At 45.3% G+C, this 12500-nt stretch overlaps 1 protein-coding gene across 2 annotated transcripts in view; it reads right to left on the minus strand.

The window, feature by feature from the left end:
* LOC135089587 (uncharacterized) overlaps nucleotides 1-12500 on the minus strand; it is a 136616-nt gene that overhangs the window by 115828 nt on the left and 8288 nt on the right. Inside the window, exon 1 of one of the 2 annotated variants that reach the window (XM_063985366.1) lies at nucleotides 1833-2076. The exons of the other annotated variant lie outside the window; for it this stretch is intronic. The gene's annotated coding sequence lies outside the window, so the exon portion shown is untranslated. Of the gene's footprint in view, nucleotides 1-1832; nucleotides 2077-12500 lie in introns of those variants that run through there. 2 annotated transcript variants of the gene reach the window in all.

A 12500-nucleotide genomic window follows, 5' to 3' on the forward strand; every position in this document is an offset into this window, starting at 1 on the left:
CACCGCTTCATTTAAATGCTGTTCATTTCTAAGCCTGTCAACTTATTCTCCTTATTCCATCAGTCTATAACGACTGTAAGTTTTATTTATTTACCTCCCCAGGCTGGCGCAGATGCCTACACGCAGCATGTCACAAGAAGGGCAAACATGAGTGTTGTGGGCGGGAGGGTGGCGGGGTGGAGGATGCCAAGGGTTACCTAACACACCACAAGGGTGAATAAGGTGAGTAATAAAAATTATTGCCGCAATAAAGAATGCCATCTATTAGCGCCAACACACGACATGCCTCCTGCGCCATTATCCTAACAAAACACGCCACGCCTAGCCAAGAGAAAAGATGTTTATTCTGGTGACACAGTAATGAGGCAGACGACGACAACCACGACAATAATACCACCACCACCACCACCACCACCACTAACAACAACAACAGCAACAACAACAACAACAACAACAACAACAACAATAACAATACCACCATCACCACCACCACCACCTCCATCAACAACAACAACAACAACGTCAACAACATCATCACCACCACCATCAACAACAACAATGACGAAGCGAGTGACGGGAACGTGATATCTCCTCCCCCCCCACCACCCCTCTCTCTCTCTCTCTCTCTCTCTCTCTCTCTCTCTCTCTCTCTCTCTCTCTCTCTCTCTCTCTCTCTCTTCCATGCAATGATAGCGAGAGGCAATTAGAATGACGCAATGGCAGGAATGCAATATCAAGGACGCAGCAGCAATGACGCAACACCAGTGACGTAATGGTGGCGCCTGACGCAACGACATCATTACAATCACGCTAATAACACGCAATGAGGGACATTATCTCCTCCACATTTTCATCAGTGTGGATTTTAATCTTTTATTTTTATGTAGTGTAAAATTAACTAAAACTAGTACAAGAACCGAAATTAAAAGTCTCTCTCTCTCTCTCTCTCTCTCTCTCTCTCTCTCTCTCTCTCTCTCTCTCTCTCTCTCTGATAATCATATTAATGTCTGCCATGTAGCCAAGATATGTCGGTGGTTTGAATCAATCAGTCAGACAATCAATTCGTCTCCACTTCCCTCTCTCCTCGTCCTCCTCTTCCTCCCGCTCCTCTTTAGGCCAGTGTACCGAGTGTCGCCCAAATGTCAGGTGATGAAGATTTGAAAAGGTGAGCAGAGTCGATACTATTTGGTGAGGAAGTGTGGTGGTCAAGGTCACACACACACACACACACACACACACACACACACACACACACACACACACACACACACACACACACACACACACACACACAAACATACAGGTGAGGGAACTTAAGTGTTATTTGTCATCTATTCTCCTAATCAACGCATTTTTCCACGTCAGTATCACAGATTTAATTAGCTTACTTTGCATATGCTAGTGTCTGGTGATTGCTGTTGCTTTATCTTGGGTTTCATTCATTGCCTGCCTATGGTTTCTGGATGTCCTCTCTCTCTCTCTCTCTCTCTCTCTCTCTCTCTCTCTCTCTCTCTCTCTCTCTCTCTCTCTCTCTCTCTCTCTCTCTCTCTCTCTCTCTGTTATCTTATGGTGGTCTTAATTTGCAACTTTTCTTGGCGGTTCAAAAGTTGCATCTATTTGCTTGATTTTTTTTTTTTTTCAAGTCTTAATTGTACTGCATTGGCTGTACTCACATATCTAACGCACAAGAAGACATGGACGCAAACACACTACACCTATCAATCCAAGCGCCAACAAAAAGAGGTGGAGGAGTCAGCATAGCGTCCAGTCAACACAAGCGTTACTTTATGAAGGTGATACGACACAATTATGAACGTGGATTTTTTACTCACCTCGGAAGTTGGGAGGAAGAAGAGGAAGAGGAGGATGAGGAGGAAGAAGAGGAGTCGGAGGAGGAGATGAAGAGGTCTTGATCACGCACTGCTGGGGAAGTTATGACACACGTCGCACGCGTTACGTTCAGGAAGAAAAGGAAAAAAAATGAATTCCCCAAATACGTAAAAGTTGCAGTGTGGTTTTGAGACGCTACTTTTGGCTTGAAGTCTGCTCCGTCACTTTCCACAGGCGCGAGATAGAGAGAGCTTTCAGTGAGGCGCCGTCATCATACCCGAGCGTCCGTGAATGGAGTGAGTGAGGAGAGAAGAGGCGGAGGCGGCGGAGGCGGTGGCGGTGGTGGCGGAGAAGGAGTGGGAGGAAGAGAAGAAGAAAGAGGAGGAGGAGGAGAAGAGGAGGGGACGGGAGGGAGGTGAAGGGAGGTACAGGACGGATAACCACGAGCCACCCGCCACCTCTTGCCTCACCTACACTGACCTCACAACTGCCTGGCTGGACCGCGCCTCTCGTGTTCCGCGGCGCCTCTATAACACCCGCCGGTTAGTCACGAGTCCAGGGGGTTACTCATGCAGGTAATGACGCGGGAGGGGGACGGCGGAAAGCAACGGGAGGTGGCGGGAAGACCAAAGAGCGGAGTAGGTGAAGCAGAAGCGGGAGGGACGAGAAGGAGGCGGTGGAGGGAAGAATGTTGCATGTCCCCTGAGTTACGAGCACACCTCTCCGACGTGCATGCAAGGTCACCACGCCTCCTCCCTCGGCAGGAGGAAGTGTCGGGGCGAGTATTGATATCATGTTGACCTCAGACGACCACCAATCACGGAACGACCTCATAAGCGAACGACACGAGGCTCCTTCCTTCCGGTCGTCTTAGTCGTGACGGGAGTGTTCGCTTGCAAAAGGGGAATTTTTTAACGCGCGCGCGCGCGCGCGCGTGTGTGTGTGTGTGTGTGTGTGTGTGTGTGTGTGTGTGTGTGTGTGTGTGTGTGTGTGTGTGTGTGTGTGTGTGTGTGTGTGTGTGTACTGTTGCGATTCCAATGAGATTATTAACTGCTATTCCATATTCCTGTCTATCTCTACCTGTCTATATCTGTCTAAACTAGTATTCTTGTCTCCCCTCCCCCCCTCTCTCTCTCTCTCTCTCTCTCTCTCTCTCTCTCTCTCTCTCTCTCTCTCTCTCTCTCTCTCTCTCTCTCTCTCATGTTTCCTCCCACCCACACCCTTCCACGTATACATGTCCAGAAAACATCAATAACAAGTCTTAGCAACGCTTCCTCCCTTCCCTTCCCTTCCCTCCTTCCATTCCTTGTCATTCTTCCCTCCTCCTCCTCCTCCTCCTCCACTACCATCATTACTCCCACACACACACACACACACACACAAGCTGTCAAGTCTCAGGAGCTCACATACTGACATTCCCTTCTAAAATTCCTCCTTGGGGACAATGCACAATTAACATACTCCTCTAATATATACGTTGCAATCAGCCCTGTATTGGTGCTTTACCTGACCGCTGTCCTCTTTCACCTGGCCGAGGGTGTGTGGTCAGGTGGATAAGTAGGAATGTAATGTGGTAATGGTTGTGGTGGTGTGTGTGGTGTGTGTTGCGTAGCGTGGTGTCTCATTACTTGGCTCGTGCTACCACACACACACACACACACACATACACATTTACACATTCACACATTTAAATATTTCACTGGTATTCGTCACATTTTTCCTGACTCCCAAACTAATCTGAAGCTTTTGTATATCTCCCTTCAGCCATCCCCATACACTACACTGGCTAGAAATGGTACGCTCTGTCCTTTTAATCCTTCTCCTCCCTTGACTGAGCGTATAAAAGCTCTCTATAGTGCCTGTACGGTGCAGTGTTAAATATCACAGTCAAAGGGTTACAAGCAAGAGAAGAACAACACATCCAGACACTTCGCATGATTAACGACGAGCAGAAGGAATGAAGATGTGTGTTATTAATCATTCTGTCCATTCCTCATCTAGGTTGCGGATTCCACACCTGTCCCGGCCCAGGCGCTACTGAGATGATGATGATGATGATGATGATGATGATGATGATGATGATGATGATGATGATGATAATAATAATAAGAACAAGAACAAGAACAAGAAGAACAAGAACAAGAAGAGAGAGAGAGAGAGAGAGAGAGAGAGAGAGAGAGAGAGAGAGAGAGAGAGAGAGAGAGAGAGAGAGAGAGAGAGAGAGAGAGAGAGAGAGAGAGACTCCCAACAGACCCATAGAAAAAGGAAAAAAAAAAAAACACGCCTACAGTTGCAATTAAACTGGACACGACAAGTAACACTCACTCGTGAAATGAAAAAGGTCTCTTATCCTTAATCATCTGGCGCTCGCGTGCTCGCAGCGAGAGGACGAGGACGGACGTGAGGGCGGCGAAGCGGAGAGGCGGCGGCGGCGGGCGAACATGAGGGGCCAGCTGCGACGGGCGGCGGCGACACATCACGGTAACGACAACTGGAGTGTAGAGAAACAAAAACGGGTTCACACGAAGAGTAATGGAATACGAAGATGTGACAAAGACAAAAAAAAAGAAAAAAAAAACAATCGAAAAACTCACAAAACTTGAAAAAGAAAAGGAATTAACTAAAGGAAAGAGTAACGTAGACAGTTATGAAATGAAAGTGGAATACAAAGGTGAAAAGTCTTACTTCCTTAAAGCGAAACGTTAAAAAGGGTGAAAAGTGAAGAAGTGATGTGTCTGGAAAGCCAAAGAGCGTACGATAAAAGCAATGAAGTATAAATGAAGCGCTGAAAAGCCAAAGTGTCAAATAAAGTGAAGGAAAAAGGAAAGGAAATGAACAACAGGAGAATAGTGCTGTAACAACAACAACAACAACAACAACAACAACATTACAGGAGGAAGCAGTAGAAATCTGTGGAACACCACCTCTCCTTTACTAAACCTCATCTTAATTCTTTTCCTCACCGAAACGCAAATGTCTGAGGCAACTGAGAGCAGCCCGTTCTCTGTTCCCTCCTACTTTCTCTACCATCATTTTCAATCCAGAGCTGGATGTTGCGTCTATGTGCGCAACGACCTAATTTGCTCTCGTGCCCACGCTCTTAAGTGTTACGAATTTTTCCACCATCTGGCTACGACTTCAGTATCACTCTTCACTAAATTCATCTGCACTGTGCTGTGATGAGAAGAGCGAAGAACAGGAAGAGATAGAATGAGAGGAACAAGGAAAACCAGAAAAGGGAAGAAAGTAGATAACACGAGAATTTCAAAGACTTACAAGGAAAAAAAAATAATAAAAATTAGGAACAGTAGTGCTGGTAGTCTCTATTACACCCCCAATCTCCCCCTGCCCTACCCCAGCCACCAGTGACCCTGATTGCAGCGCTCCCCACCCCCACCCCCTACCCAGAAGATGTCACGCGCACCCCACTCCTCTAATTATTACATCCTTCACCTAAAAAATGGACACGTGTTGTTGCTATTCAATCAATGCGCCTCTTATCTCAGTAACGAGCCTCGCGTGAAGGAGAGAGACGCGCCGCCGCCAAGTTTTGGGACAAGTTGGGGTCATTATTACTTCCACCACTACTGTTATTATTTTCAGCGCCATTTTTGTTGTTGTTGTTGTTGTTGTTATTGTTGTTTTTGTTGTTGTTGCTGTTGTTGTATTTAACCACAATAAAATCCAGCAGCGTCACTATCTTACTCCATCATCACTGGGACAATCCTTACCTCTCTCTCTCTCTCTCTCTCTCTCTCTCTCTCTCTCTCTCTCTCTCTCTCTCTCTCTCTCTCTCTCTCTCTCTCTCTCTCTGGAAAAAAAAAGGATATATTAAACAAGACAGAAACAGCAGCAACAGTAGAAAAAAAAAAAAAAGATATCAGGGATGCCGTTGCAAAGGCAGTACCCCCAAAATACCAATTGAACTGAGCCAACGGAGAATCACACCTTTGATTGGTTGATGGACGGTACCTGGAGAAGCTGGGGAAGGTAAACTGTGCAGCATGACCACCACAGACTCGAAGGCCACTGAGACGGGGATGAGCACCTAGGCCACGTCCAGGTACTAGCACAGCCTACGCCCCAAACTTTCCCTGATGTTTTCGACTAGCGTGTGGAGGTTGGTGACAGCTGCCCCATGAAGGCGAGCACGTCCGTTTGACTAATGCAGCCAGAACGAGATGCCGCGCCGAGCAAAACACCGTAGACGGACACACACACACACACACACACACACACACAAAAAAAAAAAAAAATGCTAGCGTGACGGCGCCTTCTCTCTCTCTCTCTCTCTCTCTCTCTCTCTCTCTCTCTCTCTCTCTCTCTCTCTCTCTCTCTCTCTCCTTAACATTTTCCATGGTCAATATAAGAAAAATAGCGAATGAAAATCCCAGTTAGTCATTCCTTCCCTTCTTCCCTTCACTCCTTCCCTTCTCTCTCTCTCTCTCTCCCTCCTCTCCCTTGAGGCGCCGGTCCATCAGCTGCCGCCCCTCTCATCGGCCGCCCCGCATGGCCCCTCAGCGCCCATCGTCAGCGGTTCATGGTCTCTAACTACCGGTGGAGAGGAGGAAGAGGAGGAGGGCGAGAGGAGTAAGGTGGGGGAGTGAGTGGCGGTAGGGGAGGGGGCAGTAGGGAGAGCGATGGCGGCGAGGGGATAGCGAGGGGGCGGTGGCGTGGCAGCAGGAGGAGGGAGGACTGGCTGGAGGAGGGGTAAGGGGAGGTACGGTGAAGGGAGGCAATGGGACGGTAGCGTGAAAGCCGGGCAATATGGCGGCCGGGCGGTGGTGTGTAGGCTGGGCAATATGGCAGCGGGGTGGAGGAGTGCAGGCTGGGCAATATGGCAGCGGGGCGGGGGTGTGGCGGCGGCTCCCTTCGTGTCCCGGTAGACCGCCGAGGCAGAAGCGGGTGAGTGAGCGGCAGAGGTCACAGCAAGGAGCGCGAGGCCTTCCTTCAAGACCAATGGACGAGGGAGACACGGGGAGTTACGACGCCTGACCTAACCAACACTGGCACTGGTGACATGAGGGGTGCCAGTCATGTTATAAAGAGTACACGAGACAAAACTTGGAACATAAAAACATAAAAGAAAGTAAGGGAAGCTGCAATAAGCCATCGGGCCTACACGTGGCAGTCCCTGTGTGAAGCGTACTCAGTAAACTTCGGCAGACGGTGCCGTGCGATGCAATTTTCAATTATCAAAAGAAAAGACGCCTTCCCACCTTTTGACCTCCATTCATAAAAAAAAATTAAAAAAATAAAAAAAAATAAGAATCAACACTAATTTTGTCAGGAAAAAGGTAATTTTTTCACGCAAGCACACACACACAAACACACACACACACACACACACACACACACACACATCCATTCACAACGTTCCACACAGTCACGTTAGTGGAGGAGGAGGAGGAGGAGGAGGAGAGAGAGAGAGAGAGAGAGAGAGAGAGAGAGAGAGAGAGAGAGAGAGAGAGAGAGAGAGAGAGAGAGAGAGAGAGAGAGAGAGAGAGAGAGAGAGAGAGAGAGAGAAGGGCAAGAAAAAGACAGTGAAGGCAGGGAAGGGAGTATGGAAGAAAGATAGAAGTGAAAGCAAAAATGTGCCCTATCAACCCTTACGTTACAATGGACCTACTTACTTACATACACACAACTCCCTCAGCACTCTCCTCCTGCTAGCATAACCCGGGCAATTCTGGGCGTGTCACCATTACTCAGCATTACAGCAACAATAAAAGTGTCTGGGTGTGGCTCGCGTATCAGTATAATTTTGAGGCGCACTTTGTTACCTTGCTTTTTGCCTTCCCTTATTTCAACACCACTGAACATAATTTACTGCAGGCATTTATACATTCCAAGATGTCACCAGTATGAGTTTCTCTGTGCCCTTTAGTTGTTGATGTAGTTGTTGTAAGCTTTTCAGGCACACTTTAATATTCTTGCTTTTCATCTTCCCTTAATTCACAGAACTAAACATGAGAACGTATTTTGTTGATGGCATTTACATATTAAGGGATAATGCCAGGATAGATTTCTCTCTCTTTAGTTGCTGATGAGACGACGTTTGATATTGTATTGGAGTAACCCTGAACAGTTTCCCTCAGTACAGGTAAACCACAGCCACTGACACGGTTCAACTGGTGGATCACTCTTTGCGCTGTCACTGGGGAGAGAGAGAGAGAGAGAGAGAGAGAGAGAGAGAGAGAGAGAGAGAGAGAGAGAGAGAGAGAGAGAGAGAGAGAGAGAGAGAGAGAGAGAGAGAGAGAGAGAGAGAGAGAGAGAGAGAGAGAGAGTATGAGATAAATTTTGCGTTTTCTAAACTGCACAACTATTAGATTAGTGAAAAAAAAATAAATGTGCCTGAAAAACTTGCACGTACTTATGGAAAAATAAATAAATAAATAAATAAATAAATAAATAAATAAATACCCAGCATTAAGAGGCTTAAGCTTGAGGAGACCCAGCGGCGTTCATATAGCTGCGGTGGAGTCAACCTTTCCTTCTTATTTTCACCTTCCTTCTACCTTAATTTCTTTTCGGGGAAACCCAAAGCACCTCTTCACCCACCACACCTTTTAAGCATCGTAAACCTCGCGGTGAGTCGAAATGTTCTGAGAATCTAACTGCTCTCCTAAAATCTCTCCAAAAACATAACCTTTCGGAATTAATAAGAAAAAAAAATCGGTGTTCCAGGAAGGCTTATAAACGCTACGCAAATCGACGTTCACATGTATTTAGTCTAATTTAGGCACGCCGTGAAAGCCCTAAGATTTTAAAAAGGCGGGGGGAGAAAAAATGCATCCGGAACAGAGCTTGCATGTATCACAAAAAATAACACACTTTGGTGGCAAATTCCATGATAAATTCGAGGCTTCATTACTTTAATATGTAAAGAACACCGGCATTAAGTGAGGGGAGAGCGTAAATTTAGTCCGGAAATGAGAGTGCAAAAGTGGGGGAGTGTGGGTGGGCTGAGAAACGAGGGAGGGAAGGAGGGAGGGAGGGAGAGGAAAGGTTGAAAGAGAGGGAAGAGGGATGGAGGAAAAGGAAAGAGGGAGGGAAAGAAGGAGTTGGCTGGTGAGTAAGTGGATATGGAAATGAATAAGTGGATAACTAAAAGAATGAAATAAACATCCTGAGAAGTGAGTGAGTGTGTAAGTGAGTGAGTGACTGACTGACTGACTGACTGAGAAAGCACTGCACTTACACTGTAGTAGATATATTCTGGCGCCACAACCACTGTCCTGCCTTTTATTTTAGACAATTTCAGTGTGTAATGGCGGAATGGCTACACATATTGCAGAAGCCCTTTCACCCACAATGGCAGCCAGTCCTCGGCAGTCTCAGAATGAAAATATGGCCGTGTACTGTAGTTTATACACCTAAAAGAAGGAGCAGATATTCCATTTGATATTGAGAAGCGTATTTTTAAAGCCGCGTTTATAGTTCATGAATGTATTTATGCACGAGTCTTGGCTTGTATCTGATTTACGACAGATAATAACACAGTTTAACCCTTCAGCTCCTAATAACGAGTGAAAATTTTGTGTTGCAAGTTAGTGTACAGTTTCCAAAGACCTGATTGACGGCAAGGGGAGTGGATAATTACGTTGTTTAAATCTTCCGGTGTCTGCTGTCTTATTTTGACTCCGTAAACTGTAAAGCAGAGGTTCCCAAACTTTTTAGCTTGTTGCCCAATTTAGCATGCCACATTAGCCGTGTTGCCCATTTCACATAATGCTGTTAATATTGATATATATGGCTAAGTGAAAACTAGACCCAAGTGTCGGCTGATGCTCACAGAGAAACTGACACTGCGAAATAGAGGCAAGCTGAGGCAGTGAGTGACACGTGCTGGACACGTCGTGACCAGGGTTGCTGAGTGACTGACTGTGTGCTGAAGCACGCCTGTCAAAATGCTCTTGCTTTGCCACACTCCTAGATAGTATTTCAATTTTTTCTAATACTGTTAACAGTTGTTCATGTTTAGTGTTATTCGGTTTAACTTTAATATTTAATTATAATAAATCTACTTTACAACTTTATATATTAAGACTAAATTAATATTAATCCTAATGCCAGACACTACAATGTTTTCTTGGTTTCCGGAATTTTTTTTTTTATTTACTTTATTTTATTTATTTATTTTTTTTGTGTGTATGTGTGTGTGTATGTGTCACGAAAAACTGTTATATTAACCCCAGGGGTTAATCACCCCCAGTTTGGGAGCCACAACTGTAAAGGGTTACTGATACGAAGCGAGCATGTATCATTAACAGTCAAGGTGATGATCTGGATATCGAGACCTGACAAGGCGTTAGACTGACCACATTTCTTGTTATGTAAGAGGGGTGCCAGCCTGGGCCAATTAAAAAAAAAAAGCCCACTGAGGTGTCAGTCCCAAAATAAAGGTCAAAAGGATCATCCAAAATTGGAATATAATTGTTTTGAAACTTCCGTCTTGAAAGAGTTCAAGTCATAGGAAGGTAGAAATACAGAGGAAGGCAGGGAGTTCCGGAGGTCACCAGAATGCATGCCATAAAACGTATTCCATGGAATCAGGCCACGCGTTCCCACCTGACTTAGTGCGGCGCCATCAAAGACCATTCTATCCGCGGCATGAGGGAGGCAGGGCGAGGCATGCAGGACGACCCCCTAGCTAATGCCATCACCGGGCCGCGTCAGTCATGATCCCATTATAGTCAGATCACTGGGAGGTCGCGGTAGATGCATGGGTGTGTAGGTGGGGCGTCCACTGCCTGGGTGCTGAGTGGCTGGCAGCGGCGGGTATGGCTTGGGCAAAACCTCCCTTAATTAAACTGTACATTTCACAGCTCTTTCTTTTCTCCTGGTTCTCTCCGTGCATACAGTTAAATACTTTTGCAAATCGGGTCATAATCGTAAATAAGTCTGTCTCAGGAGGCCGGAGTTAACCAGGCAAACATCACAGAGGAGGAGGAAATGAGTGTACAAACACGTGCCTTTGTAAAGATGTGAGTGGCGGATTAAAGGAGAGAGGTGACGGTGTGTGTGTGTGTGTGTCTTTGTGTGTGTGTGTGTGTGTGTGTGTGTGTGTGTGTGTGTGTGTGTGTGTGTGTGTGTGTGTGTGTGTGTGTGTGTGTGTGTGTGTGTGTGTGTGTGTGTGTGTGTGTGTGTGTGTGTGTGTGTGTGTGTGTGTGTGTGTGTGTGCATATATATCAAGCGTTCACGTCTCTGTTCCAAGGTTAGTGGGAAATATTTAGGACACTGCATTTTTTTTATTCTGTTGCTTGTTTGTTTATTCCGGACTGCGTTGCCTCCCGCTGGTGATGTGATGATGACGAGGAGGAAAAAACTGATCGCCAGCCTTTTGATACCGGAAGTGTGCATGTGTCACCTGGCGTGTGTTGTGTCAAGGTCAGGTCATCGTCATCACTGCTATCATTTGTCATCGTCATTGTCGTCGCCGTTGTCATTATCATCACCGTAATCATCATCATCATCATCGTCATCATCATCATAAAAAACAATAATAATAATGATACTACTACTACTACTACTATTACTACTACTACTACTACTACTTCTACTAGTGCTATTACTACTATTACCACTACTACTACTACTACTACTACTACTACTACTACTACTACTAATAATAATAATAATAATAATAATAATAATATGAACAACAACAACAACAACAACAACAACAACAACAACAACAACAACACCATCATCATCATCACTAACAGGAATAATAAGCAGTGACCTTTCGTTCCGTTACCCTGCAGCTTAATAAATAAAACAATAACCATAACAATAACAATAATGAGGTCTTGTTTAGTTCCCCGTGAAAGAAAATCGTACTATTACTGCCCATTACACCGTGGCATTCTCAGGGATTTGAAGATTATATAAATTAGGTAAGAAAACGAAACAAGGAAGATTAAGAATTACGTGTTCGTCTCTCTCTCTCTCTCTCTCTCTCTCTCTCTCTCTCTCTCTCTCTCTCTGCCGTTATTCCGCTGTTTTTTTTACTGTCAACTTCTTTCTTCACTAAATTCCATCTTCCTCGTTTTATCATTATCATCGTTTAATCCTTATTTTTCTAACTACTTTCTTTTGTTACGTCATTCTTTACCTCTAACTTCAAAAAAAAAAACTTTCTTTCCGCTTTCTTCTTCTCTTCTATCACATTCTTATCTTACCCTTCCTATTTCTCGCCTCATCTTCCTTTCTATTTTTTTTTCTTATCCATTCACTTCTTTTCTTTATATTTTATCACCTTTTTCTCATTCCATGTCGTCACAATTAATTTTTATCCTCTTCCTCCTCCTCCTTCTTCTTCTTCTCCTCCTCTTGTATGTACATCTCTCCACGCCTACCTCCGTTTCAATGCACTTCTCCTCCTCCTCCTCCTCCTCCTCCTCCTCCTTAACGTTATAACAGTTTCTCGCTCATCTTTACTATCTTATTAGCTAGCCATTGTGTGTGTGTGTGTGTGTGTGTGTGTGTGTGTGTGTGTGTGTGTGTGTGTGTGTGTGTGTGTGTGTGTGTGTGTGTGTGTGTGTGTGTGTGTGTGTGGTGTGTGTGTGTGTGTGCAGTAATTAGTTGTTAGGCGTTACGAGGGAGAAAAATGGGTCTGAGTCACGCTATTTTGCGAGATTATAAGCGCAATCACGACCGAGATGATT

The sequence above is a fragment of the Scylla paramamosain genome, chromosome 33 (genome assembly GCF_035594125.1).
Source record: "Scylla paramamosain isolate STU-SP2022 chromosome 33, ASM3559412v1, whole genome shotgun sequence".
NCBI lineage: Eukaryota > Metazoa > Arthropoda > Malacostraca > Decapoda > Portunidae > Scylla > Scylla paramamosain.